This window comes from Ixodes scapularis, unplaced genomic scaffold, assembly GCF_016920785.2.
Source record: "Ixodes scapularis isolate PalLabHiFi unplaced genomic scaffold, ASM1692078v2 PGA_scaffold0__279_contigs__length_252992795, whole genome shotgun sequence".
Taxonomy (NCBI): domain Eukaryota; kingdom Metazoa; phylum Arthropoda; class Arachnida; order Ixodida; family Ixodidae; genus Ixodes; species Ixodes scapularis.
Window position 1 is genome coordinate 120,004,248 of NW_024609835.1, and position 10,353 is coordinate 120,014,600.

The 10,353-nt window shown below is 41.4% G+C and overlaps 1 long non-coding RNA gene and 1 other non-coding gene across 2 annotated transcripts; both read right to left on the reverse strand.

Moving 5' to 3' along the window:
* Window positions 1-503: 503 nt before the first annotated feature.
* Window positions 504-7,457, reverse strand: LOC115312114. The gene is made up of 2 exons (XR_005716939.1): window positions 7,321-7,457; window positions 504-675 (listed from the first exon to the last, which is right to left on the reverse strand). It is a non-coding gene; the product is annotated as an uncharacterized LOC115312114 (long non-coding RNA).
* A 2,021-nt stretch (window positions 7,458-9,478) lies between these two features.
* On the reverse strand, window positions 9,479-9,560 carry Trnas-aga. Its single transcript has one exon. It is a non-coding gene; the product is annotated as a tRNA-Ser (tRNA).
* Window positions 9,561-10,353: the final 793 nt, after the last annotated feature.

Consider the following 10,353-nt stretch of genomic DNA (forward strand, 5'->3'; position numbering starts at 1 on the left):
TATAAAGATAAATTATTGAAAGATGACTGAAATTAAGTTTCTATGCTTCACTGCATTGTCATGAAGATAATACAGTGACGTGCTTCAATTGACGCCATAGCGCTAGCACTGAACACCTGAATAAGTTACTAGATTTAGACAGCGTCATTCAAAAATAACATTTAATGTATACTAAAATATTCAAGAAAACCAAAGATGCACCCTAATTCTCGTAGAGATAGGGCTCGCCGCTCCTAGCAGCCGGCTTTTTCATTTTTGTTCGGGTAGGAATAGCACCTGCTACTTCCAGCTGGAATAAATCTACGCCCAAGGCAACATCACATGTAGAACAAACAAAATCGCCGCAGACAGGATGAAGGGGTCGCTTTGAGAATAGATAAAATAACAAGAGTTCCACGCAGGCAACGTGAATATAAGATATTCATACGCTGTAAATAGAAATATTCCTCGTGGCTGACGCAAAACCAAAACAAACAAAAAAGAGCAGAGAGCTCCCGATCTCCAGAAGAACGAAGGCTTTATTAGGAGCTCTGCTGATGCATCACTGAGCAGCAGAGTGAGAAACTTGCTCCGAGACATCGATTCGCTTTTCCCAAGGGTGAGAGCTGGCACTCTGTCGACAGCGCGGCTGGAGGTTGAGGCGTTCGCATTGCCCTGAGCTGGGCAAAAGCGAACCTGAAATGTGAGATCAGGACTGTAAAACATGTCGCGTTGGGTTCATTCTAGATATTTTGAAGGATACAATACTTCCGAACTTTACGTGCAGTTCCTGATAGATTAAGGAACGATGGAACCATGGTGGTGACATCTTTATCAAAAAAGAATTTTGTCCTTTCAACTTATCTCGGTAACCGTGAAAGAGCTGTGCATTTTTAACTGCTACCCGGTATTGATATACGGGGTAGGCTATGCGTAAAATGCTAAAAGTCAAAATGCGACGCTCTTTTTCTTTAAAACGTATTATCTACAGGCGTAGTGTGCGTGTCGAACTGTACTGCGCCTGGGCCTCGGAGGCACAGCCAATTCATAATAATTAGTGGAAGCGCCAGTGATACATTTACCTTTATATCAGCGACACGACAATGCGTAAGTACACGGTTCTAAAACACTAGGTCTGCTGTTGTCAACTTAAACTAGCTTCGGAGTAACTGGTTACGGTCATGTAAGTGAAATGTTTGAATGACTGGAATGAAATGGGGGGGAGGTAGTATAGCATGACAAAACTCTGCAAATGAATATGCCAAGTTTGATTTCCGTCTAACCTGAATTGATCTCAAAGGCGACGCGCGTCAAACATTATCAAATAATGTGTAGAAAAATATGTTTATCAGTGTAAATAGGTAAAGTTAAATGGCGAGCTTTTTAATTTGTAAGCAATATGATTGCACAATTTCACTGCTCAAATCTTTGACGAGATACCTACGACCATCCAATAATTTTTTTTAATAACGGCCACAGATTCCTTTATTATCAGAGTTGTTGCACATAAACCTCGAAATACTACCTTTGTGATCCCTGGGTATTGCAACCAGGTACTCTAATTAAAAAAAAAAAAAAACTAACTCACAAATTAACAGCATTTGTTTCTTAACTGGCACATAGGCACAGTCATACCTATGAGAGTTGTGATTTACATTTTTATTCGCACACACGTCCTTTCTTTCACGTTATTTACAGTCTGCCACAAAACTATAACACAATGCCACGAAAAAGAAGAAAAAAAACTTGCAGATTTAATATTTGTTGCTGGCATTAGCAGATCAGGTGGTGCTCGCTTCGCTCTCAACTGTCCATGACACTCCCCTTCACCTGCATTTTAAATAGAGTTTGAACATAAAGCAATGTAACGGCCACGCGGAGCGATAATTACAAGTGGTTATTTATGACGTTTACGATTTAAGAACGAGGCTTCTTGGATAAAGGTTTATTTGTTGTAATGTCTTTAGTCCCATCGAACGTGCAATGTGAATTTATGGTACACAAGGCACTCTATTCGACAGAAACTTAAAGTACGGAGTCAGCGTGGAGATCCTTGCTGAATAGATTCAGGAGGTCAGATAAACATTGGTGCCGAAAATGTATCAGCTCGCCCTGAGGATGATTGATTCGAGGCACCCGAGTATTCTGTCTTCCGTTAGGGCGCGGCCTCTTTTAGTTTAAGCTACCAATCGAATTGCATTCGCTCTTCTCTGAGATCACACTGGCAGGAGCATGTCCGTTTTAGGCTTGCGTTTAACTAGACTGTTTGCAGCGCCAAACGTATACCGTCATGGCGCTTGTGGTCTATGCGCGCTTGCCATAACCGGTTGAATCAACCACGCACGATGATCGCAGCATATACATAGCTTTTTTTTTCTCTTTTGTGTGCCCGCGCCTGTGATTGCAAAGGCACAACGACGACGAGCGTTACGACGAAGCACTAATGGCGTCACCTGATTTTCTCCTATGGGTCACAGCGTTTGCTGCGGTTGGAGCTGACGTGAAACGGAGGTACAGTCTTGGGGTCTGTGTGGAAAAACGCACACACAACCACCGCTACTTTCTTTTTTTTTTCTTTTTTGCACAACCACTGCTGCTTTTTTTTTCTTCCCATTTTTCGTGAAAAGGAGTGCATCACTTGTAGGTCATCGACTGGCCACTCGCGTAGTCTGTTTGCTTTGTAATGTTTCGCACGCTTGGTCTTCGTCACTATCTCGTCGTAACATGGCGTGAGCGTCGGACCGATGATCGTTGAACGTCAGTCTCGACCCAGTACTCCTACCGAAAACCTGATTATGCTTCAATTTGCTGCCTTAAATATTATCAAGGGTGGCCAAATTGCGGCTCGCGAGCCGCATGTGGCTCTTCGCGGTTTCAAGTGCGGCTCGCGGCTTCTTCCTGTGTCCCGAGACAAAATAGTTCGTGGCTTCCCCTCCTGTGTCCCAAAGCAAACACTGTTCTGAAAAAAAAAAAAAAAAAACTCACAGTTTAGGCAGTTTTGTACCACACTACGCATATACAGCTGGACTGCTTTTTGACGCATAGATGTGTCCAGTGACCCTGTTTTCTTTGTTGTTCTTAAAATAAGTCCTAACAGTGAACACGTAACAGGCGCCAGGGGCGTGGCTGACATGCAAACCCATTCATTTTTGCTTAGCGGTTGAATAAATATTCTGCTGCCTGGTGTTACTTGTTGTAATAAAATTACACTTGTCCCCTTTGGAAGGGACTGTTCTCTCCAGGGTGTTGAACCAAAATGTTTTTCGTTCCGGTTTTGTTCCGGTTCAGGGAAAACGGTTCTGCTCCGGTTGAGCTCCGGAGTGAAAAAATAAAGGTTTAAACTGGTTCGAACCGGTTCGTATTCATATTCTTCAAGAACAATTCCCGACGGCAAAAGATAAACTATGCATATTTTATGAAAGTGTTACATATAGAATGCAGAGGCTCACATTACTGTGTGGAACGAGCGAGCTAGTGCTGGGCCACCTCGGGACGTGCGTGAAAGCGCAGTTTAACGTCAGGCAGCTGATCGAAGAAGCAGGAAGTCGTAATGCATATCTGGGGAAACACGGCACCTCTGAGATGATAGCATAAACTTAAGTGCAGAAAAGGCTCGCTCACGCTGACCTGGGTCGCAGGCACTCCCAGAACTACTTGCGAGAATGCGTAAAGTTCTGGATAGCGTTCCCTTCTCTCCTCCCAAAAGTGCAACACGTTAGCGTCCCTTGAAAGCCGCGGCTCCTTGTCTAACAATGTTTAGAAGAGTTGTGCTTCTTGATGTTTGTGTTTCTCAGGAGAACACGCTTTGGTCCTTGGTGTTTCTGCTACCAGATATCGAAGCTGTTTTGTTGTTTTCTGTAACTATAACTGTTGATTGAATCCCCCTTCCCTTCGCGGTGATAGACTTTAATTTCTGACAGATTATTAAATCCACTGAGTTATTTTAAAAGCATATTGGATGCGCCACAGTATGGCAACTAGTGCAGGTTCAAAAATATCCATCGCCCTTTGTATCGCTTTCTTATCCGATCAGTTGTATAATGAAATCAAGGCGTTTAAAGTAAAATCACACAACTCTACAAAGTTGAAGAAAAGAAACACCACACACCTCGGACTAAACGGCAAAACAAACAAGAACAAAGAAAGTTATAGACAACACTAAGCGTGTTGTCTATACCTCTCTTTGACCGTGTCTTTTTGTTAAACCAGCTCAACTCACTGTTTTGCCACCAAACAGGCTCATTAATTGGTCCTATTATTGGCGTACGAATTGGGCATGTTCTATGGATAAATTTCCTTTGATCAGCCATTTCTGGTCCCAAAGAAAATGTTGGGACTAATGTGGACATTTGGTAAAGTGATACTTGAGACCAGAAATTCCGGAGAATTTATAGTTACTGTGCTCATTCCGTTTGAGTTCTCGACTTTATAAATGATAAAGACGACCGTTGTGTGAAAACTTGATAATGGAACGTTACAGAGCTTTCCGCTACATATTTTCTCGCTTTCTGACTTCTCATGTGAACAAAACACTGCAAAAAACAATTCATCAGTTTCGCCCAGGGAAGAAAAAATAATTATTTCGGTCCAGATCAACTCCGGCTTGCGCGAAAATATTTTTTTTTTCGGTGTACTTTTTAGGGTGTGTTTTTCGCCACGCCTTTTTCACGCATCCTGAGTTCGCGCGAAAATAACGGTCTTCTCCAGTTTTCGGTTCAAGGTTCGGGTTCGGTTCAATACCCTGGTTCCCTCCATATTGTTTCTTGTAAAGAATAGACCCCCCCCCCCCCTCCTTTTTTTTTCTTTCTCTGCGGCTCCCTGAATCTTGGTAGTTTGGCCAGCGGCTCTAACCCAATGTCACTCTCGCCACCCCTGTATTATGTTATAGACGTTATTGCATGAATCATTTTTCTGACGACGTCTTCAAACGATGCAATCTTTGATGCTCTAATTGTTTAAAAGAAGTACGAAAACGCCACGAAGAGACGCTTCTTCTGCCTAAGACGCCGTAGCTAACCGTCGGCTGCCAACTGAAACCTAGCCAAGGGTACCTTTTAAGAAATTTGAAGCCTCTCTCACTTGCACTTGTAACACTGCGACTGTGATGGAAGTTCGAACTGGGATACAGTTGCGTGCTTGTACTTTGAGATTAAGGTTTCGTCATTTTTTTATTGTAGCTTTCGTAAATTTTGAGGTTTTATTGAGGACTCGTCAGTGTTTTCGTGTATTTTTGCTTAAATGAGCTATGGTACCCCGATACTGACATTTTGAAAGGTTCCCAGATAGGAATAGCTTTTTGTGTCGCTTAACCGGTTTCTAAATTTATAACTACGCAGCTTTAAATAAAACATTAAAAACAAACACGCCGATTGCAGGAAAGTGATAAGTCAATTTTCATGCTTTTGTAGTTTTTTTTTTTTGTCACTCATTAAGGTTTTGTGGGCTTTATATAAACTAAAACTAAATCCGGGATTTAGTTCGTCAAAAGCATTGTACTATGTAAAATGATAAACTCAAACTTTTAAAAGCTCTCAAAGCTTTTTTTTTTATAGGCATCGAAGATTTGATACATTATGGCAAAATGTCATTTGAGCAGTCCAAATATACCCAAGTGGGCTCTATCTTCTATTCTTGCTAGGCCACGCTCTTTCTTTTTAATAATCTTAAAAGTTCGAAATAATTTCAAAGTACTAACATAAATCTGGAAACTCAGTCTACTTTCACATATACCTATTCCTTCTGTACATCGTGACATGTAGTTGATGAAAACATAGAAATGGCGATTCGGAGTAGAAGTCGCCGACATTTTAAAGAAGATTTTGCGCGTGAAAAAAAAAAAAAAGATCTTTCATGTGAAGTTTGTGTCTGGTTATATAAAACTCTTTCCACGTATTAGAAAACAAAATCGCGTATTTATTATTGTATGAAATGCTATTATGAAGCACCAGCAGAGCAAGCAAGCTTAATGCGTCTGTTTAAACCTTATTTTTAGATCCATAATAATACTGACCATCTGTTATTCTGTTTCTGACTAAATACGTTACGCCAATGACTGCAGAGCCATAATCAGCAAAAGACACATCGTAAAGCCAACACAAAAAGATGATAAGAAAAAAAAAGTAAATAAAAATATTACTGAAAAGTATTAAGAAATAGTTTGTTATCAAGATTAGCCGTTAAATTTTTAGCCTCATAAATATGCTTTCCTAAGTTATTAATAGTATCCTGAGAATGCAGATTGCGCGTTCAAGTTTTTTAATCATAGTAATGTTAGACAGAGACGTCTCAATAAGACATGCACTTAAAAAACTGATGGTACTCGACCCGCCCTAAAATTGTGTTGTTTTATTTTAACCTCATTCGTTAATATTTTGAATTTTAGAATGTGGCTACGCGGTAAATAATTGTCTAAGCTATATAAAATGCATGCTGTACTATATCTCATGACTAATTATGCACACAAGTTAACTTAAAATAGAAAAGTATAGACTTTTATTTGTACATTGAATTTTATTTTGCAATAATCTATTACCTAGTATGCTCATAACTTATTTTATATTCAGTCTTGATCACAGGTATATTTGAGAATGTAATGCAAAGTATTAAACGTTTTCACCACCATCAAGGTGTGTTATGGTATTTTCACCTAATAGAAAATTCTACTGGTCGTTTTTGGACCAATTGCCTAAATCGTCAATTCAGCACACAGTTTATGGGCTGTACTAATACGAGTTGAAAAACAAAGGTTCCTCGGTCTCTGGTTTTTAAGATGTTCAAAGTCCACCAGCTGGCCATTTATGCATATATCCGATCAATAATTAGTCTCTAAACAGGCCATTGATCATTCGTCGAAAGTACACATAATGCCATCTTTAAGGGTCATAAAATGATGTTCAAAATTTCTTGCGTTTCTTGAAGTGGACGGCTCTGTTCCAGAAGTTTTTAACGGCTTTCGAATATGAAACCCCCCCCCCCCCCTCTTTCCCAAAGGGGCGTAACAGGGCTCGGTGGCATCCGAGCGAATGGAAGTGATCACGCCGTTAAAAGTCCTCTCACTCTAAGCATAAGACGAGAGTGTGGTGGTGGCATCCTAACGTGGCAAAAACTCAAAACAAGACAAGACCAAAAGTTAGAGCGAAATATCAAGGATCAGTGCAGGGAAGCCGCACTATCAGTTGGAAGAGCCTGGAATAGGCAGGCGAAGCAGGACTAGCCGGGAGATTGATTGCCCAAGCAGCCGGCAGACGCTGCCGAGGCGGCCGGTGAAAGTAACATGTTGTACGACAAGGCGGAAATTGAATTGTAAAGTGCGAGGAATCGGCCGCTCCGGGCCGCACTCACCGCCAACCTTGGCTCCTGAGGGGGAGCATTCCAAGATGAATGCCTCCCGTTTGACGCGTTCGTGTCCGAGGGCTTGGCGCAACTGACGGCGACAAAAGAGCGAAGCCATCTTCTCTGCCCCGCGAGACGAACGGAGGACAGCTAAAAAGAAGAACGAGCGCCGCAGCTAAAAGTTTTGGGGGAGGAGCGCAGGAACCAATCGATAGATTTTATTTTGAAACCCGTTCCATTTCAAAAATTCCCCTATGCTCTCTCGGTCCCCCTTTTTCGATTTCTTTGGCTATTGCTCGTTGTCGCCTCTGCGCGGAGAGCGATAGATCAAGCCCGGCTTTTTGGAAAGTTTGTGTGCTCTCGAAAGCTACTCAATTTTTACCACCTTTTGTTTTTGTTGTTTTTGTGCGTTGCAAGATTACGCGATTAGAAAATTATCGATTTCTATTTAGTTGACTCTCGTAAATCTATCAAAAGGTGCTTTATAAGAAGCAATTACAACTAGAAGTAATTTATACATCTTTATAGATTTATTTACAGTGCAATTCGGATTCACCTTTATATCTTAAAAAGGTAGACACAACAAAACGACACGTCCATCGTCTGCGATAAAACCTTCCAGTATACCAGAGGGCGCAGTTTACAAATATATCTTAATAGTCAAGTGCAAAATATATTTCTCCTCTTTTACGGCCAAGTTTACTTTCGCCGCCTTCACTGACTGGACACCTTTCAAGAGTTACTGGCATTAGTATACAGAATCCTCTTAAAAATCGGTGGCCTAAACCAACACCTTTTAAATTTGGTCTTAGAATCATTAAGACAACGGATGCTGATACGACGCCCTCCAAACAGCTTGAATAAAAAGAAAAATAAAGCGTTTTTTTTTTGTTTTTTAAAGCGTCTGTCTCGAGTGATTACACTTCGTCTTGACTTACGTCCAGTCGCAGCATACGCTACGAGCCACCCCAGCCAATCTGGATTTCGCTAACCTGGCAAGTGACTACGCTTTCCCGCGCGTCACTGCGCTTCCTCTCGAAAGTCACGGGTAACTCGCATGGCCTTGGATTAGCTACGATGCCTCGTAGCATCCGCTCCCGTTGGACGTTAGGTGAAACAAATTACAAGCTTCTTTTTAAATTGGGGAGAAGAGACTAAAGAATGTGTATGACGTTAACCCTTTGCTGAATTTACGAGTCATAAAATTATTCATTGATATGCGTGGATGCGGCCATAAGTTAGCCTCCCTTATTGCCTTTTTTTTTTACTTGACGTTACACTTTGCTATACGTATACTCCGTGATACTGTTAGCACAAACAAGACGGCGCTGACTTTTTGTCTTCTTTCTCCATATAGAAGAAGTGTCATCAAGACTATAGTGGTTGAAAGCATCCCGTTGGGGTACTAGCTGAATTAAGTGGTATGTTATTATACCCGCCAGTAACATTTGGAAACAAAATCCGAAAAAGTGCCAAAGGCGTGTTTGCGCCTACGGTATCGGGCAGTATCACCACCATCTAGAATAATGAAAGCCTCCGAAAGCCCCACTCTTCCTCCGTGGAACGCCATGGCAGTCGGATGGCGTCAACTCGGCATCTGGACCCGAGCCCGATGCCGAGCGTCCTTCGACGCGTTCATTGGATACAAGGACCAGCCGAACGCTGACGCAGCGCTCGTGCGCTATCAGCGTCTGCGCTCGACCTTACTGTGATGACCTCAAGATTATAGTGCACGATCTTTGACTATTCTTGGTCGTGATGTCAGTATACAGCAAGTAAATTGCCTTCTAAGACACCGTTATCTTCTTGAAATCAACGCTGGTTCATGTGGATTTATCAGGATCACTTTCATGCCCTTTCATGGAACACGCGAAGTTCACTAAGAGTGACTCTAATTCAGTGCGCGAGTAAAACGAAAAACATCTTTATTCGTCACTTGTACATCGGTTTGAGGGCGAAGCTTCTAGTCCTTGTAGAATGCGCTGAAGCATGCCAAATACTAACTGAATGGACTGCTTTGACGCAAGTGTTTGAAGTTGTAATCACTAATATATCGATAATTTTTTTTAGGGGCGAAGCTCCTCAGGGTTTAGCCTTGTCCGTCTGGCGTCCGTGCTCACATCGATTGCCATCCCATCTGACTTCTTAAAAAAACTGAAAATGTTTGCGCAGTCGACAGGATTCGAACCTGTGCGGGGAGACCCCAACGGATTTCTAGTCCATCGCCTTAACCACTCGGCCACGACTGCGGGACGAGTAGGGGGCTCTGAGATGTGGTAGTAACTCAAGAGCTGGGGATGTCATGGATGAAACGTTGCATGAAACGAGCAATAAAAAAATAAGCACCATCAGCACTACCTATAAACAGAATCAGTATCATCAGCACCACCAGAGCTTCGCCCCAATCAACATCATTCACGACGTGGAGATGCGATCTTTTTTACTACTGGTTTAACCGATAGAAAAATGTTTTTTTTTTCCTCTGGTCCATCAATATCGTAAAAATATTCCCAGCCATCCACAATTTGTTTTATGAAGTGGGATAATCATCGAATACAAGGGTCACTAGAAAAGTATCGAGACACTAGTAACTGAGCGAAGATATATTTCTTCACAATATTACATTTCTTTAAGCGTTCTTCCTTACACTGTACAAAGCGACTCCACCCCCCCCCCCCCCCTCTCCCGAAATCTTCCTAAACGCAAATAATAGGAAGAAGCATTAAGATAGCAAGTCATTGTTTTTTTTGTTTTTTTTTGTTTTGTTTCGTATCAATCAGCTTTTTCGTCCCCAAAACAGCTAAAATGACTTAGTAGAACTCCGCACAAATTCACTTATATTTTAATTTTCATGCGGTTTACAAAAATTAGTGAATTTAAAAAGAGAAGCTTCGAACGGTCATATTTCAACAAACCTTAAAACAAAACGTCTCATGCTCCAAACTTTTTTTTTAATATATATATTTTTTTTCTTTTAATGCTTAGTTTTGTTCTTTATTCTATCACACCAACTGAATGTAATAAAACATTGGCCAAGAGAAC